The sequence below is a fragment of the Gekko japonicus genome, unplaced genomic scaffold (assembly GCF_001447785.1).
Source record: "Gekko japonicus isolate JY-2015 unplaced genomic scaffold, Gekko_japonicus_V1.1 scaffold763, whole genome shotgun sequence".
NCBI lineage: Eukaryota > Metazoa > Chordata > Lepidosauria > Squamata > Gekkonidae > Gekko > Gekko japonicus.
The window spans coordinates 624,621-642,682 of NW_015161426.1; the positions used below are offsets into that span (position 1 = coordinate 624,621).

General features: G+C 41.4%; 1 protein-coding gene across 2 annotated transcripts in view; it reads left to right on the plus strand.

The window, feature by feature from the left end:
• The window catches only part of SGCD (sarcoglycan delta), a 359,455-nt gene that overhangs the window by 220,941 nt on the left and 120,452 nt on the right, over window positions 1-18,062 (plus strand). The window lies entirely within an intron of this gene.

An 18,062-nucleotide genomic window follows, 5' to 3' on the forward strand; every position in this document is an offset into this window, starting at 1 on the left:
AAGCATAACCTTTGTTCAAAAGTAAACTCTTATGATCTGTAGAAAAGCCACTGCTTTTAGACCAGTGCCCTTTGGATTCTAAGCGGTTTGCTGCCTTTAAAGTTTAAAGATATAAATGATGTTTTCTTCATCTCACAGTGCAAACCAGGCGCCTATGTATTCAGTGGTTAACTTTCCTACACAGAGGCCTTTTGCCAATGTTATTTGTTGCCATTTGTGTTATGAGTATCATTTAAACCTATGTAAAAGACACAGCCAAGGTTATTTTTCCCAGGCAGCATTCACACGTGCGAGATAATGCGGGGGGGGGGGGGGGGGGGGTGCCGTTGCTGAAGCTAAGCCGCCCCTCCCTTCTTCTCGCCTCTTGAGCTGCGCTGACGCCGGTGCCATGGGGGGGGGTTGTCCGCATATTTCCGGTGCACTTCAGCAAGGGATCGATGATTTGCATCTCTGTACGAGTGCTCCCTATGCAGTGTGCAATGATGTGCATACCGAAACGGGGGGGGGGGGAATAACACCATGGAGTCAGGATAGCGCGATCAGACCATCTCGATGCCATGGAAGCATGCTGGCACAATCACACTGGGGAAAATCCGTTCCTGGCCCATAGCAAACCCATTTGCTACTGGGGTTTCCCCGGTGGCTATTTACTTCGCTTCTGCAGTGAAGCAAAATGGGTTGCCGATGGGATCAGGATGCTCGGCAGATGTTGGTGTCTGATCGTGCCCTTCAAATCCGCTCGGCATGCGCAGCTAATTCTGCGTGTGATCGCACCCCCAGTCACATATCTTACAGTACTTTATATGTCTGAAGCTACGATTTGTCACTTGCTTTTAAAGTGAGGGTATGTTGAATGTTAAAAGTCATGTCTGTTGAGTGTTTTTAGTATTTTTTTTTAAAAGAATGCAAATAACTTTAAGAAAAGTGATCTATGTAATTCGATTGTTCTAACAGATAGCTGTCCAATAATATAACTTTTCATAAACTGTGATTGGAACTCCTGATATGTTAGTTGGTTATGAGATCATCATATGGATCAGGACCTCACTATGGGGGAAGAGGAAAGAGTTAAGCTTCCAGAATCTCTTCTGGGATAGTGAAGATCTACAGTGTATTGGAACAAGAAGACACAGTAACATTTCCTTCAGTGTTAGTTGGGTTTAGCAACAAGGCACAAAATTAGTTTGTAAAGGAATGGGTGGTTATTTATTTCCACTCCTGGCAGTTTAGTGAACTTGCATATTAAATTTATTCTCGTACAACAATAGCATTACATTTTTGCATCTTAAAAGGAACAATAGTCCAAATGTTGAGACAGTAGTACAGATGTTGCAGATGCCTCACTTTCAGTGTATGCTGGTGACATATATTTGTTGCTTATTTAAATTGCTTTGTTGAGGACCACAGGTTTTGAAGCCATATTACTTTTATTTTATGTCTCCTTTTGGTATCTGAAACATAAAAACAAAGGAGTATTTCCACAGTTCCTGTTCCATATTTATTTATGTTTGGAGCAGACGGTGTCTCAAGGTTTTATCTATCTTAAGCAAGGGACATCAAAGGAGAACAGAGACAATGACATCAAAACATTGTATTTTATAGAGAGTTTTCAGTAGTCCTGAGAAGTCTGTTTCAAACTGTGCTCCCCACTCCCACCCCCAACAGTTCCTTTCTGCAGCATCACCATGTCTCTTACCATATGTAAAGAAGCTGCTATGCCATATTTCTTTGCTGTTGTCTCAGTATGAGGGCATAGTCAAACCAGGCCAGAAAGAAATTTCAATTAATCATCGTATTCATCATTGGCAATGTCCAGGTATCATTGTTGTGTCTTCTGACACTTCAATTTGCTACATAAATAATCTTGACTTGTTATTGTCTTGCATGTCTTCATTACAACCAGCAAAATAAAGACTGCACCGCATGAGAAGTCTTCTTAGAGAGGTTAAAGCAGCAGTTATTGGGCATGTGGTCTGCTTTTAATCTTGTTAATGATAATTGCATTCTACTGTTTGTACTCTTTTGAAAGCTGGATCAGAAAGTTTGTTCCCTGTAGCAGCTCTGGAGCCTTAAAGTGACAAAAGCAACAGAGCTGACTGTTTTTCTACTTGAATTTTTAAAGACTTTTGTAGTACTAGCAGCAAGGGCTTTGAAAGAAGGAAAAGGGCATGATTAAATAATCTGGACTTTAGAACATCATAAAGTGGAGGCTGTAGACATGTTTTGCTTTTCAACCTAACCATCTGTGTTGAGCATAAAACAAATTATGTATGTTCTCAGAGAGAGGAGATAAATTAAACATCTTACTGAGGTTCATGGGAAGATCCCTATTCATGTTTATGATGCTTTGAATATCACTGGTTTCAAAAAGATTTGTGCATGTGTAAGATTATTGGGAGTCTGAAGATGTACAGTCTTGTCATTTTTCCCCTAAGTAGCAAATGCTTCTTGAATTGGTGTGTTTACATAATTTTGTAAAAAGTACATTAACATCTCTTTCTAGGGGAAACAAATCTAGGTTTGATGAGAATATTAGGACACAGCTCTGTTCTGCATCAAACTGCACTGGTGCTAGGGTTGCCAGCCCTAGGTTGGGAAATACGTGGAGATTTTGGGGGTGGAGTCTGAGGGTGGGTTTGGGGGGGAGAGGGACTTCGGTGGGGTATAATGTCATAGAGTCCACCTTCCAAAGCAGCTGTTTTCCCCAGGTGAAGTGATGTCGGTCGCCTGGAGATTAGTTGGATTCCCAGAAGATCTCCAGCCACCACCTGGAGGTTGGCAACCCTAGCTGGTGCACTGTTACGTTCTTTTTTTTTTTCTCTAGGCAAGTATCCAGTAGCTGGAGTATCAGATTTTATATTATTTAGTGGGTGCCAAGCTCCGCAAGCCAGGGAAGACACCCCACTTGTCTTTACACTTTGTGGAAACCCTTAGCATTATTGAAAACTAATTAAATTTGCTAGTATGTTGAATTTTTTTAAAAAAGTCTAAACCTACCCATCCCCCTTCTCATCAACCTAGTCTTCCTGACAGCGGGAAGTGAACACGACTAAACCTCTATTTATGTGAAATCACACTGGCACTGAATCTGCTCTTTTTGAAATGAAACTTAAAGCTGAAGCTTTTAGGATTACAAGGATTAATTCAGTCAACACCTTTGAAGTTGCCATCTGTTGAGGCCAACATATCTAAAGGGATCTACAGTTTGTGAGGGTTCTTTTCAGCATGCAGGCTTTGGTAATATGTTGATAGTTAGGTAGGACTGCAATACATCACGCTTTTTATAAGGTTCCATTCCAGTTATATATTATTCTCTTCTTAATAGTGGCTTCTGAATCTATCAGCACATTTTGGATGAAACATCATGTTATGTGTGTTGTAAAATAGTAAAAAGTATTTAAAATACTCAGAGTATCAATGGATCTTGCTCTATTGGAAAGAAGAGATTTCTTTGCATTTAAAAACCTTTATTTCTAAGGGTAAAAAGTATACAGGAAACCTACAAAATAACAAACTCCTAAGAGCTACATTTTCTAAGCTGCTTACAGTTCAAATCATGGTTACACACTACACACAGAAAATGGAGAATCTGTCCTTCTTCTCAACCCCTAGAAAGGAAGTCACCTGAAACAAACAACCAATCTGTTACTTTTCCTGGGCTAATTCCCCATTGGCTCTGTGCCAGGTTTCTCTTCCAGGTCAGTCTAAACAATAGCAATACTAGGTAAACAAGTTAACCCTATAATGACTGGATTGTCAGACCTTGTAAACACATGCATTTCCAACAATATGCAGATCCATATTTCTTCCTCTTTTACTTGTGTCAGTTAAACTGCTGTTAACCTGCAATCTCTATAGTTGTATTCTGTTCAAAAAGTTGTCATTTAACAAAAACAGTTTTGCATTTCTGCCCTCTGATTGTTCAGACATGATACCAAGAATACAGCACAGTATGAACTAGCAACATGAATGCTCACATGCTCCTTCCTCCCCTTCCCTGTCTGAGACCTTTTCATACCTTTCTTCCCCAGTAAGGTTCTGCCTGTCACAAAGCTGCCTTGGCTCTCAGTGTCCCTCGGCTGTCCCCACTCTAGCCTACCACCACTTGGGGCTTACTTTCCAATCTTCCAGGGAACAAGGAACTCCTCTCCGCCCCCTTTGGGATCTCTTCTTTGATATCTGGGATCTCTGCCACCAGCAAAAAACCTATTTTGATGTTGGCCTCTTCTGCAAGCCAGATATCAGTGTGTGTGCATATTTTGTATGAAAGAAACAGATATGTGTGGGCTTGTCTCCTTCCCCTTTCTTCTCTTTATGATTTATGGGTATTTCTCTTCACAATGTTGTCCTTTAGCACTAGCTCCCTCCAATTAAGCCTGAACAGCAGGAGGTGAAACATGAATGAGATTCTATCCAAGTAGTCTTCAGATAATACTCAAAGATCATGGGAATAATAAAACTGTAATAATTGAACATAAATCCTAGAAAGCACACATACTCAGCAACAATCATTGGGCATATAGATTTTGGGCAGAACACTATGAAAAGCACATTAAAAATGTTGCTGGCTAATCCTGTACCTGCAAGATCACCTCTACGTTTGCCTTCTTGGGAACAGGTCCATGATGGCGCATTGTGGTTCTACATGACAGGGCTTATCCTTGATATCAAAGTTTTGACACAGAACTGCCTTCCTGGCTGACATGGAATGGACAACCCTGCAGCCTGGGACTTCCTTCTCTGAGTTAGCCAGAAGTCAGAGTGTTGGCTCAGAATTTCCCTCCAACTCTTGACCAATCTCTGCAGAAGTCTGGATTAAAGGAGTTTAGCCCACCAAAGGAATAACCAAGATGTAATCCGTCAAAGGCCACTGACAGCTTAGCCAAATGAAGAAGTTCTGAAGAAGTGAGCAGTGACTCATGAAACCTCATACCCTGCCACAAATTTAGTTAGTCTTTAAGGTGCTACTGGACTCTTACTCTTTTCTACTGCTACAGACAGACTTACATGGCTACCCATCTTGAGCTTAGCCAAATGATTAAGCAGAGACTGGGATTCAATTTCCCATATCAATTGATCATCATATATCTGTCCCTCCTTTTCTTAAATTTGACTTTCAGATTTAGTGTTGCTGCTACTGCAGCAGTTCTCCTTGTTGCCACTGTCCTGGTGGACTCCCCTGTTGCCATCACTGTAGGTTCCCAAGTGGGCATCCTGTGACTTCTGGATAAGTCCAGGGATGGCTCTGGAAAGGTGGTGGTCTCACTCCTGGACAGTAACCAAAGAACAGTTTCTTCATCTTCAGACAAATAGCAGCTTCGTTTATTTTACTATCTGAACTTTAGGAGAGAAGAGAGGAATGGACTTGAACATATGTACTCCATATGTTGCCATCTGATAAACCATATACGTTATTGTTCTTTCTAAAGAATAGGACACACATCAGTATCATGATAGGATTTCAGTATCAGGAACTGGTGAGGCTTTAAAAGGTTCCTTCTCCTCTGCCAACTCTGCATAACATCTGGGGTTAAGAAAGACTTATTGAGAGGTTTCCTTCCCTAATGAGACCACCTTTGCCTGGATCTCTGCCCCCTGAATTACAGTTATGGAACTGGCTGGTAAAAGATGGAAATCTGACAGATAGATTTGAATTCCCTGTGTCCTTGTTCTAAAGCAGCATAAAGCAAACGATTAATAAAATTAATTGGTTAATCCATTAATCATACATTTTAAAGGGGATATTTAATCAGATTTCCACTTTAATATGCAAAGGGTGTTAGTTCTAATGGTATTATTGTAAATGATCTAGATACATCTCTTGATCCCAATAATCATTACATTTTAGTGGTTAATTAAATATGTTTTTGTTCAATTGATTTCTTTGGGACTCAGACATGCCTAGATGTGAAGCCAGTGTGCTTAACATGAATTTCACAACAATAAATTGCTTGTCTGAAGCCAGAGGTAACAAATATTATGATTTGATAGGTAGCTTAAATGGTTGATGGTTTCATTAGTGGAAGCAAGACAGCTAAAGGTTAAAAAAATCTTTACTGATTAGCTTGTTTTTCCCAGATGCATGTCCCCTACTTAAGAGTTTAAAGATGCATGTATACATGCATAGATTAGTCCACATTTCATATAACTGCTGAAGAAAACACTGATTTAACTCTGGTGTATCCTGTAACAATCATAATAAGTAGTGGGAGGTGTGCAGAAGTAAGGGTCAAAGACCACACCTACAGCATGAATTTTGTTTCCCTGTAAGCCTAGTGAAGATTTCCCTCCATAAACAAGAAAGCATGCTGGAATATCCAACCATTACTGCTAAAATGAAACCTGAATGAGCCCTGCAAAATTAGATGCTGCTAGTTAAATGCAAGTATTGTTTTGGAGACGAAGCTATTTCCCTTTTATCCTTTTTATTTCCTAGGCAATTAAACAAATTGAAATAATCTAAAACAGGTTGTATCTAAGATATGTTTTAATAAAAGAACTTTGATAAATAGCTTTGATATACATTAATTACCAATTTCATTTAATAACACAGTGAACATTATAGCACTTATAAACAAAGGATAATCATAAAGCATTATTCTAGCTGCTAATTAGCTCTATTTATTCTCCAGATTAGTTTTTAAATATGCCCTCTAGATGCCACTTGATACTAATTACTAGAGTTAAGTTATTATTACTATTACAAAAAGTGGTTTAATTAAATGTAAAGCAATTTAAATTAGCATGAGTCTTTTCAGAAATTAAAGTGTGGTCAAATGCTTAATATAGCCTTTTAAGACAATACAGCTGACATTCCAGTATCAGTGCTCTCAAAAGTCATGACATGTTTTGTGAAATTGTGGCCATGATCCAAGAGAGAGAGAGAGAAGTATCTGCAGGGAAGATCAGAGCACAGCTGTCTTTCTTTTTAGTGCAACAGATCCCAGTACTGAAGAGACAAGCGACTTTTTAAACTGAGTATAGTCCTGTCTCTTAAACTACACCAAAGGAGTAAAAGAAGCTTCTTTAGGCTCTGGCCTTTGTTTACAGAGAAAGTTTGGTGGTGGTTATATTTTTTGTATTGGTTCAGGCCTGTATGCACAGAGGTGCCTATGAGTGCCTGGCACCCTCTCCAAACAGCCATGCCTCCCTCCCCTCCCCTGTCTGTGAAGCACCCACCTGGCTTGCCAGGGGAGGGGAAGCACATCTCAGCCCATGCTTAGCTTGCTGCCAGTGCAATTGTAACACCTCTGGGCTTGGTCCTGCCTCCAGAAACCAGAGAGGAGCCATTGCAGGAGGCAGGCTGGGGTTTGCAATGCCGAGCGGGAGGAAAAGAGGCACCACCACAGCTGCTTTGGGAGCTGCTTTGGGAGGTGCAAGATGAAGTTCCTGTCTTTGCTCTCCTCTCAGATTGCCTGCAAAGGTGGGGGAGGGGTGTAGGAAGGGGACATGAGGAGAATAGTCCATTGACACCAGGGGTTAAGGGGCTGCTCAGGGGCTTATTGTCCTGGTGCTAGCTAGCCAGCCAATGGAACCAGTTGTGTCTGTAAAACCTTCAGCAACTCTTGTTAGACATCTTGGATATTCTGGGAGTAAGCTTTGATTTTGGAGCAATGCACAGTGCTTCATAGAGAATACTACTCCCAGACACAAATCCTGACCTTTATTATATCTGAACTGCCTCAGGTGCTGCTCCCCCCCCTTTACCTGTCAACTCTTACCTAGCTGTCTCTCTCCTCCACTGTATTTCCCTAACAACAACAACCCTGTGATGGTCAGCTCCATTGTACTAAACTGCTTCCTTGGGGCCATCCTAACAAAACTTTTCTGGGTATAGGACTCTTTTCCACTGCCACCCTTGAACAGTTGCATGAATGGACTTAGAAACTTATAACTGTACTTAGGATGGTGGTGGTAAATCAACCACAAAAGTTGTACTGATAACTGTTAATTTCAAAATACTCTTGACATCACTGGGCTCCCATGAAGGTTTAGTTTGTTTCAATCTAATAAGCATGAGAACACTAAAATAATATCACGTTACAACCAGGCGTTTTTTTTTGGTTTTTTTTAAGTAAAGATCCCATTGTCTTTGCATTTTTCCCTGGGTAAAACCAGCCTTTCATGGATTCAAGTTTAACTGTTTGATAATATCAGTATTTAATGTTAGAAACCCCCAGTCCACAATTATTTGTATGATGAAACTGTAATTACTGTTATGTTGCTTTTCAGATGATTCTCTCACTGATGACATAAATAGAGAGAGAGAGGCTCCACTCAGGCTTACAAACTTCAAATACAAGATATACAAGGAAAGGGGAGATAGGCATGTTCATCAGTTGTAGCAAAAACTTTAAAGAGTCTTGTGGTCCTCAATGATGTATGAAAGTGGTCCTCCTTGTATGAAAGCAGTATATGGCAGTTCTTTTTCTGCCATGGCCCTCCAAGGCATCTGGGCCCCAGTGGCCATCCACATTCTCTGCCTGGCATATGCTACACATCTGGCTTTCCCAGTGCCTGGAGGGGCTTTTTTCTCCCTCTCTCAGTTCATCCACTGCCACTACCTAGCCTTTATAAGGACTGCACATTGGGAAGGCCAGAGCATTGCCTCTGTGTCTCCTGCTATCCAGCATCTGGTTACCACAAGGATATCTTACTGCCTTGTACACCACTGAGGGAATAGCCACTCTCCAACTGACAGTCCCCCTTCCTGGCACTCCTTTTTAAAATAGCATGCCCAGAACAATGGAGGTCTAACATGGTACAGAGAACCGCTACCAGCATTAAAATTATAAAGCATTTCTTTAAAAAGAAAATGTCTACACATGTATTCTCAACACAACCACAGACTGAGCAAGGGATCTAAAAGAAAGGGGTAAAATGCAGTTCCTCTGTCCCTCCTTCTGTACATGTCCTAGAGGATGTAAGCATAAGCAGGCTCTTAAGCGTAAAAGGTTACTGTTGTTCTAAAGGATTCCCATTACTTGGAAACCTTTGCTCAGGTGTGCAGGTTAGCATATGGCATTAGCCATCTCCTTCAGACCTCAGGTAAGAGCTTTGTCTGCCTCAATGGAATCAGCAGAAAACAACCATTCCTCTTCACTCCCAGGAGTTTCTTTCTTTCTTCTCCTGCTAACTGGATCAGGCCAGGACAAAGAAGCTTTTCCTGAGATCTCTGAAGATTTTCTAGCCCCTTTAATCCTCCAAATCATGTTCCTTGCTAGATTTACTTGTTTATTTTGAGTTAATTATAGTTCATGTTTAGTGTAGTGGTTAAGAGCAGTGGACTCTAATCTGGAGAACCAGGTTTGATTCCCCATTCCTCCACATGAAGCAGCTGGGTGATCTTGGTTTCTCTCAGAGTTGTTGTCTCAGAGCTCTCCCAGCCCCACCTACCTCACAGGGTTTCTGTTGTGGGGAGAGGAAGGGAAGGAGATTGTAAGCCACTCTGAGACTCCAACTCTTCTTCTTCTTTATAGGGACTCAAGGCAGATTACACACTCAACAAAACAAGACATTCAATAACCAGTGTATTAGAATTTAGAAGTCTGGAACCACTAGAAAGAGCTGAGGCATAAGTATTAAAATGGCACATTTGGTGGTACAGAAAATACATAATCAGATCTTTCTTACAGTAAGCTATACGCAGCAGTATCATAGTCCCAATTATCTATCCAAGTATTATCCAAGCAGTATTGAAGTCCCAATTATTTATCCATTTATCCAAGTACGTTTTTGAACCATTTTGTACAATGCAACCCTATTACCTGAGCAGAAAATCCCTCTTGAATAATTCAGTTCTGCATAGTATACAGGAAGGTGGGAGAGTGGGAGCTTTCCTCACCTCCTAAGGCAGGCCATTCCACAAGGCAGGAGCCACAATGGAGAAAGCACATGAACAGGCAGCAATGTTCCCTCTAAGCTGAGTTAGTGTGAGCTGGCTCACAGTTTTTTAGCCTCCAGCTCACAGATTTTTGTCTTGGCTCAGGAAGGATGGCTCCAGAGCAAACTGATTATGCAGTAGCCAAATCACCTGCTCACAACTCTAATGCCAGTAGCTCACAAAGTAGAATTTTTGCTCACAAGGCTCCACAGCTTAGAGGGAACATTGACAGGCAGTTGTTTATTTTGCCTATTTGCAGGTTGGCATCTGCAGAAGCCCCTGCTGACATGAGCAAAGTTGTTGTGGCAGAGTATAGGGAGAGAGGCAGTCCTGCAAATAGGCCATGAAGGGCTTTATATGTGGTAGCCAATACCTTAAACTGAGCCTGGTAACAGATGGACAGCCAATGGAGTGTCTGCAGGATGGGAGTAATACGTGTGCTCAGGGGTCATTTCCTGCAGGAGTGCACAGGAGCGGAGCTCCGGCAGTAAAGAGCCCAGGGGGCGGGCATATGCAACAAGCCCTGCCCCCTGCTCCCAGCAGCCCTCAGTCAGAGCAAGAAGCACCCAGGTAAGTTGCAGAGCTCCCCCCAGCCCCCCGGTCTAAAACAGTCCAGTGGCACCTTTAAGACCAAGTTTTATTCAGGTACAAGCTCTCCCTCCTCTGCGAGGACAGATCTGCACGCCCCCCCCCCAATAGCTAGCAATCCAAAACAGTCCAGTGGAGCCTGAGCGGTGGGTTTTGCCTTCTGACACACCTCCAGTGATGTCAGGGGGTGTGGCATATGCAAATGAGTTATGCTAATGAATTATGCTAAGGAGTTATGCTAATGAGCTCCTTCACCTCTTTTTCTACAAAATGACCCCTGCGCGTGCTCCATCTAGCTTCTGTTAATAGCAGAGCAGCAACACTTGTCTAGCTAGATGGATTGAGTGTGTGTGAATTGACCATCTCATTGCATATGTCAGGCCTACGATTTGCATATCGGAAGGCTTGGTGGATGAAGCTGGCAAGCCATTGATGCCTCACCTCCTCTTGTATTCTGCCAAGAGAGTTTTTTCCACACACACACAAAAACTCCCTTAAGGTGAAGATTTTGCTCAGTTCAAACCTCCAAAGAAAATTGCATTTCTCCACGTGTAATGATACAGCAGCTCTTAGTACTCCGTTTATAGTTTATAAAAAGATGTTCTAGAAATTTGGTTGATGGCAACATTATTGGAATTGAGCCAGTAGAATCAATACCTTAATACAATTATAAAACCAATGGAGTCAAATCCAGTTCATTTCTGGGAATGGAGAAGTCAAATAGAAAATATGGTTCTATAGTAGTGGCTGGTTTTCAAGGATATGTAATAAGAGTAATAATTGCAGATTGTTCTTATCGTTAAGACCAAGTTTGATAAAGACAGGCATTTAGATACTTCAGAAATGAGTCTAAAAAGTGGTCACAGGAGCAGCATTATAACTTTTTGATATGCGTGGACATAATTAATCCCGTATTTGATATTTTAAAATTGTCTTAAATATTTGTAGTATTTATTTTAAAATAACAACACTTTAAATATAATATAACTTGATGTGCCTCAGATAACATTAGAGAACTAATTTCATATCCCAAGTAAATGGATATAAAACAGAATTACTGCTTTAAACCAACAGGATATTCTATCCAATCTGTTTATATTTCCAACCTTGTATTCATAAGAACTGGACTGCTTTTTCCTGAGGGAGACGAAGAAATCATTTGCATTGCCCTTGGTATTTTCGGCATTGTCTGGAAGAGGACATGATTTAATATGAATGCGATGAGCTAATATCTCTTATCTTTGTATAAATCATCCTAGCTGTCTCAGTGACTTTCCATTCACAAACATTTCATCCAGACTTTGTATTATATGTAGGAGGGAAAGGGCACTGCATTTATGTGCATGTTTATCAGCCTGATTAAGCAATCAATAAACTGTATAAGTGCTAAGCTCACTCCCAAAATCCTGGTTTGTTTTGCCTTTTCTGGTAGTCTTGTTCTTCCTTCCTACCACCACCCTTGAAAGAACTTAAACAGAGTCAATCCCAGTATTGTGAGGAAACTGGAACCGGTTAACAAATGCCAAAACTTAAGGGAAAGCAGACTTGATACATAGGATGACTGGAGTCTGAACTGTTCCTCAAATCAAATGGATACGTGAAATCCCCTAATGTCAGCAGAAAACAAAGGAATCATACTGTGTAGGCACAGATGGACTGAGGATCGAACCCAGAGATAATTTTTCATGCCAATCCTTCTATGGAACACAATTCACAATATATCTAAGGGGCAGAAGGAGCCCTCGTACAGTGATGTGACATTTTCTTCAGATACTTGTTTGTAGGTCATTTGCTTTATTCAAAATAAAGGGAAACTGGCTAACATACCCCAAAATGAAGGCACCATGGATTAAACTAGGGTTTATTCATTACAAACTGAACTGCACAATTTATTAAACTCCCCCTCTACAAGATACTCATTCCCTAAAAGGCTGCCCCAATGGATTGGCCATTTAGACAATTCTACCAAGCTCACGATAGCCTCAGGCCACACTTTGCTTTTTCTTGACTGTAATAAATGTGCAGTGAGGTTTTGCCCATTATCTGCATTCCTGCCACATACAACAGATGATGTACAGTGCTGAGGAATTAGCCCCACCCCAGTATCATTCAGTCGGTGTGGCTGATTTGAATACTTCCCCCATCAGCTGAAGTCTCAGGGTGCTTTCCAATCTAATTGTAAGAACAACAAGCAACAATTCCACAAAATCCTGCAAGTCCCAGGTAGAGCCTAACCTTTCATGATCTGGCCTAATTATGAACCTCAACCCCATTGCAACCAGATAAAAGGTTTCCATCCTGGCCAAATCAGGTTGAACTCCCGACCCAAATTCCTGCTCAGTCTATAAAGGACCATTGAATCCCTGAGGGTAGGGAACTCTGCTGCAGAAGTGCACCAGGAAAGAAGAGAGATCTGGGACTAGCTTCTGTTTCTTAGTCCATAACTTGTTGCATGGAAACGTACAGCTTTTACTGCATCCTCTTGTCTCCCACCAGTCATTCCTTAGGGAGCTGGACAGCTCTAGGCAAGGCTGAAGCATGCTTCTGCAAATAAATCCTCAAAATACTGAAGCACATCTAGTGGATGCAGAAGTGTTTTCATAGTGCAGTCCACTGCAGGCATATTTTCATTAGGATTGTTCACATTTACTAAAGTTTCCTTAATCAGTATTCACCACTTTTTCATCATTTGCCCCCTAATATAATTATAAATCTAATTTCTTAATATGGATTTCACTTTAGAGTCACAAGCAAAGGTAACCTTGAACTTTGAAAATGTTCCAAAGTTAATGAGGGAAGAGGAGGTTTCATTCAAAAGACTTTGGTTCGTCTTTGATTCCCTGACCTGACAGTTTCTTCTTCAATAAAAACAGAATCATGACCCTTGCAGCAAATAGCCGCTTAATAAATACATTTTGACTTCAGGGCATCACAGTCTGGAAATACTAAACTGAAGCAACTTCCAAAACAAGGTGTTCAACCCTCTGTCCCTTGGCCTCTTCTTCTCGAACACTTCCACATCTAGAATTTCAATACAAATTATATTAATAAACATAAACATAAACATAGCTAAATAACATGTGAAAGACATTGCTATTATTGCCCTGACTCACTTTAGTGTTATTACCTTTATGATAAATGTGTCTCAACAAATGAAGGACAGTCAGTGTCCTAGAAGTAATTGAATGGGAATATCCAATAAGGGACATCCAGAACATTAAGGTTGTCTCAGCCAACACTAGTTTTGATTTCTTTTACTTCAAGCATATACAATTAGTTTTTTTCTGATTTTCCTTCTAAATAAGCCCTTTTTGCTGTCAAGTCAGAGCTTACTTATGGTGACCCTGGAGGGTTTTCAAGGCAAGAGACGTTGAGAGGTGGTTTGCCATTGCCTGCTTCTGCATAGCGACCCTACTACTCCCTCATGGCGTTCCATCCAAATACTAACCCAAGCAACCCTGCTTAGCTTCCAAGATCTGAAGAGACTGGGCTAGCCTTGACTATTGAGATCACGGTGTTTTAATTTATTATTGTTTTATTTTGCTTTGGCTGGTCTTGTTTAGAAGTTTTTAAAAAATTAATTTTTTTTACGCTAGTTTACACATTGGACCTTTTCATTGTCTGTGGAAATGCACACACACTTATTTAAAGAAATCCTATCATGCTTTTCCTTAAATCAGTTTGTTGAGACCACTGACAACATCAGTTAAACAATCAAAGTAGAACGGATTATTATAGTTTTCAATAATTCAGAAAAGCCAGCAATCCTTCACAGAGAGAAACAGCAAAAGAGTTATTGTTTGGATAGAATTACAAACTATGGTCTGCTTTAGCTGTTGAAAGTATTCGTTTCTGAGCCACACACTAGGGGATCGGGAGAAGAGTGACATGAACCCAAGGGTCCCCCAAACTTATTTCCATTATGACAACAGGGTTTGTTTTAATATGTTAAGGTATTTATTTTACCTTTGTACCACTGTGTGCCTTACTATGTGTTACTTACTACTGGGGTGTCATAATATTGAGCCACTTCTGTACTTCAGAATGGTATCCAAAACAAAATGTAGTAAAATACAATACTCTCTAAGTACCCCACTGTGTACAAATACTTCTGCTCCAATAACTGCTCTTCATTCTTGTCATCAGATAATTTTATGTTTCAAGTAATGGCCATATCTGATGTATTGTCCATATTCCTCTCTTTAGTCAAGCTGTTTACTCTATGGTAATGTTTGGGGGTGGAGAGTCTAATTGTGCTTAAACAACTGAAAGCTCAATGAAGGCACATCTCACAGGACTTTTCTGTCTCCCCTTTAGAACAATATCATTCTTTAATAACTTTGGGGAAAGAGCCACAGAGATTTTTTAAAAATATTTTAATTTTTAAAATAACAATAATAACAGTTGATACAAACCACAGATGAAAAAAAAGGGGTGAATCCAAGGCAGCATACATGGATTTTACGTTCAGATCTGCTAGATATCTGTCTAGATTGTGTTAGCCTTAAATCCTGTTTAAGGGAGAAGAATCAGCCAATATCAGATTAATATTGATTTGGTGTCACAAGGATTAGCAAAAGAACATACAGTACATTTTACAAATATAAATGCAAGGCAGATTTAGTCTATATTCCTTGAGCTTCCCTTGAAATTCTTCCTCTAAACCCCTCTGAAACATAATCTGCTTTCAGAGAACAGGATGTTCTCCTTGATAACTTTTTCCGTGTCTATTTCTGGTTGTGGATTCTGGTTTGCAGACCTGGGAGTAGCAAGCAAATACGAGAGGGGGTGATCATATGAGCTCACTTGTTATATTGCTGTCACTGGAACGGCTATAATAGTGGTCAGGAATGTGATGTTAGGAGTCGAACACATGTAAGCAGCCTAGGTTAAGAATAAACTGAAATAGCGCCCTGCCCTGCCTTCCCTGCATCTTTTTTGGGTCATGGTTTAAGACTTCTGCTCAAACTTGTTATTCTCTTAATACTGAAACTGAGTGTCCTGTACCTTCAAGAATTACATAGTGGCCCATGATTTCTTTGGGCCCCCATTCATTGCAAAGTCAATTAGTATGAAGTTGGTAATGTTGGTAAAACTGTGAATAATTAATTCTTGGATTGTGGCACTTGCTTAAATGTTATTTCATTCTTTGCAGCCTCACCAGTTGCTGATTTTTAAAATGTTATTTTATGATTGTGCAATTAAGAGCATGAAAAATAATTAATAATGAATGTGTAATTGTTCTGGCTGCAAAAATACTTGTAGTTTAATTGCCCCCTCCCCCAGAGCAGTAAGCAATTGAAATCAGCATGTGTTCAAATCACTGCAAGTGAACAAGAATTAAATAAGCCAAAAATTGCAAGCTTGCTTCCACTACAACACAGAGGGGAGAGAAAAATGTAAATGGGCAGAAGTCCTGGGAGCTAGTGGAAGTCTTGAGAACTCTGGGGAAGACTTTGTTTGTCCACATGTGGGCTGGAGCTACAATTGTGCTTTAAGTAAAAACAATAAAATAAAATAAATACTAAAGAATAGTATGCAGCCATGATTGCATCTGCGAGCTCACGCCCAGCCCAATTATTTAGAACAATTCGGTCTATTACTACTCTGCCACAGGGCAGACCAAATGATAAGGAATTAGAGATTGACTGTGAGGCTTTTGCGAGCTATTTCACAGATAAAGTCTTGTCGCTTCGCCACGACCTTCCCACCATAGTTGAGACAGCAGAGGAACTGTAAATTATTTTTTATTTGGCTCACTGCACCTTAAGTCTTCCCACCTCTTTGCCCTCCCACATACTGCTGGTTCAAATTAAGTCCCCCCCCCCCAAACACAGATATTAGTGGTTCTCTTTTTATCATAATGTGGCTTTGTGGGCATCAACATCCAGTGCTGAGATGTTTATAGGTTTTGTTTCCACAGGAATGCTGAGACAGACCAGGAATGCAGGGCAGAGTATCTTATATTCTAATAGTGGAGCATGGCCCCCATCTTCAGATACTTAAATCCAAAAATTGGGGCCACACTGGAGCTGTGCCAGGCCTAGAGTAGATGAGAGGGGAAGCAGGGAGCTGTACCTTGGCTCAGCAGGCAAGTGAGGGGAGGATGGGATCCCCCCATGAGTCTCACAGGTTCCCACTTGTAAGAAATCATTCTGTGCACCTCTTTCTGCTACAAAGATATTGTCTCATTAGAGATGGCTATCTTCCATGAGTGGAGTTGTTTGAGTTTGACCCAATGTAACAAATACAGAATTAATATGGGAGTTAATCCTATTGTCAGCTAGGCTTCTGTCAGTCCTGGCTGCCACAGGAATGGGGGGAGGCTATGGAATGTTGAGTTTCATTTCTGCTGTGACTTCAGTATTTCTATTATCTCTCTGTAACTTTGAATGCTTGGTGTAGCCTTTCTCTTGGGAAATGTAATCCGTTACTTTGGCAGGCTGCTGCCTGCAGCCTGGTTGGCCATGGGCCATCAGGGGGACCCCCTTGAATATTGTATAATTGCTTGCTTCGCACCCTTCCCTTTAGTTCTAACACGAAATGGTTAAGATAGCTGCATACTCTCAATGTCTCAATAAACTTTACTTCTTTGAATGAAAACTGTTGGGAACTGATTGCTGCAGGGGTCTGACACCTATGTCCCTTGATGTTCCTTTTAATCACATGCTTCCATGGCCTAGACTGACTGACAAATACAATAGCCACATATACAGGAGGAAAATGAACAACTCTTCTTCCAGCATCATGAGTCTGCAATCAATATACTGTTTTAGCGCTATGTAATTTGAACTGTCTTTGCAATCTCCCTTTTATCTTAGTGTCAAGTGAGTGATGATCAGATTGCCACAATTTGGAGAACAATTGTAGGGAGCGGTGGCGCAGGCAGTTAAACGCCTGCTCTGTAACATCATCCGAACAGCCACTATGGCTGTTCGAGTACCACCGCGGTCGAGGTGAGCTCTCGACCTTCATCCCAGCTCCTGCCTACCCAGCAGTTCGAAAGCAACCTAATTGCAAGTAGATAAATGGGTACCCACCCTTAGAGGGGTGGGGGGTACCCTGTGTGGTCGGTTGAAGACGACGGCGGCGATGGCGGCGGCGGCGAGCATCGATTCGGTGTGGGCGGCGTGGCGTGGCGGCGGCAGGCGGGCGCAATCAGAGGTGCGCGGTCGAGCGATCCCTGGTGGCCGAGCGAGAATACACCGAGTGCTGGCGTCAAGAGGAAGGTGGCGTGCGAGGACGCCGAGCACCGGCTCAAGCGGAGCCGGAAAGGACGTTGCTGGGCCGGAAGCAGGCGGAGCTGTGTGCCTTAGAAAGAAGACAGCCACTTCCGAAACGCCGGGAAAAGAACACCCGCCAGCCCAGAGACCCGAGCCGAGCCGACGAAAGCAACAACAACAACCACCACCATAGGGGGTGCCGGTAGGCTGTCCCATCCCCATATATACTGTGGCCCTAGTCAGGGAAAAATGGTGATTAGCACCAAAAATCTGTAAGCCGCTCAGAGACCCCTAGACAAGGGGGTTCGAGCGGGATATCAAGTTGAATGTATAAATATAAAATGTATAAATAAATAGTACATGAAAAT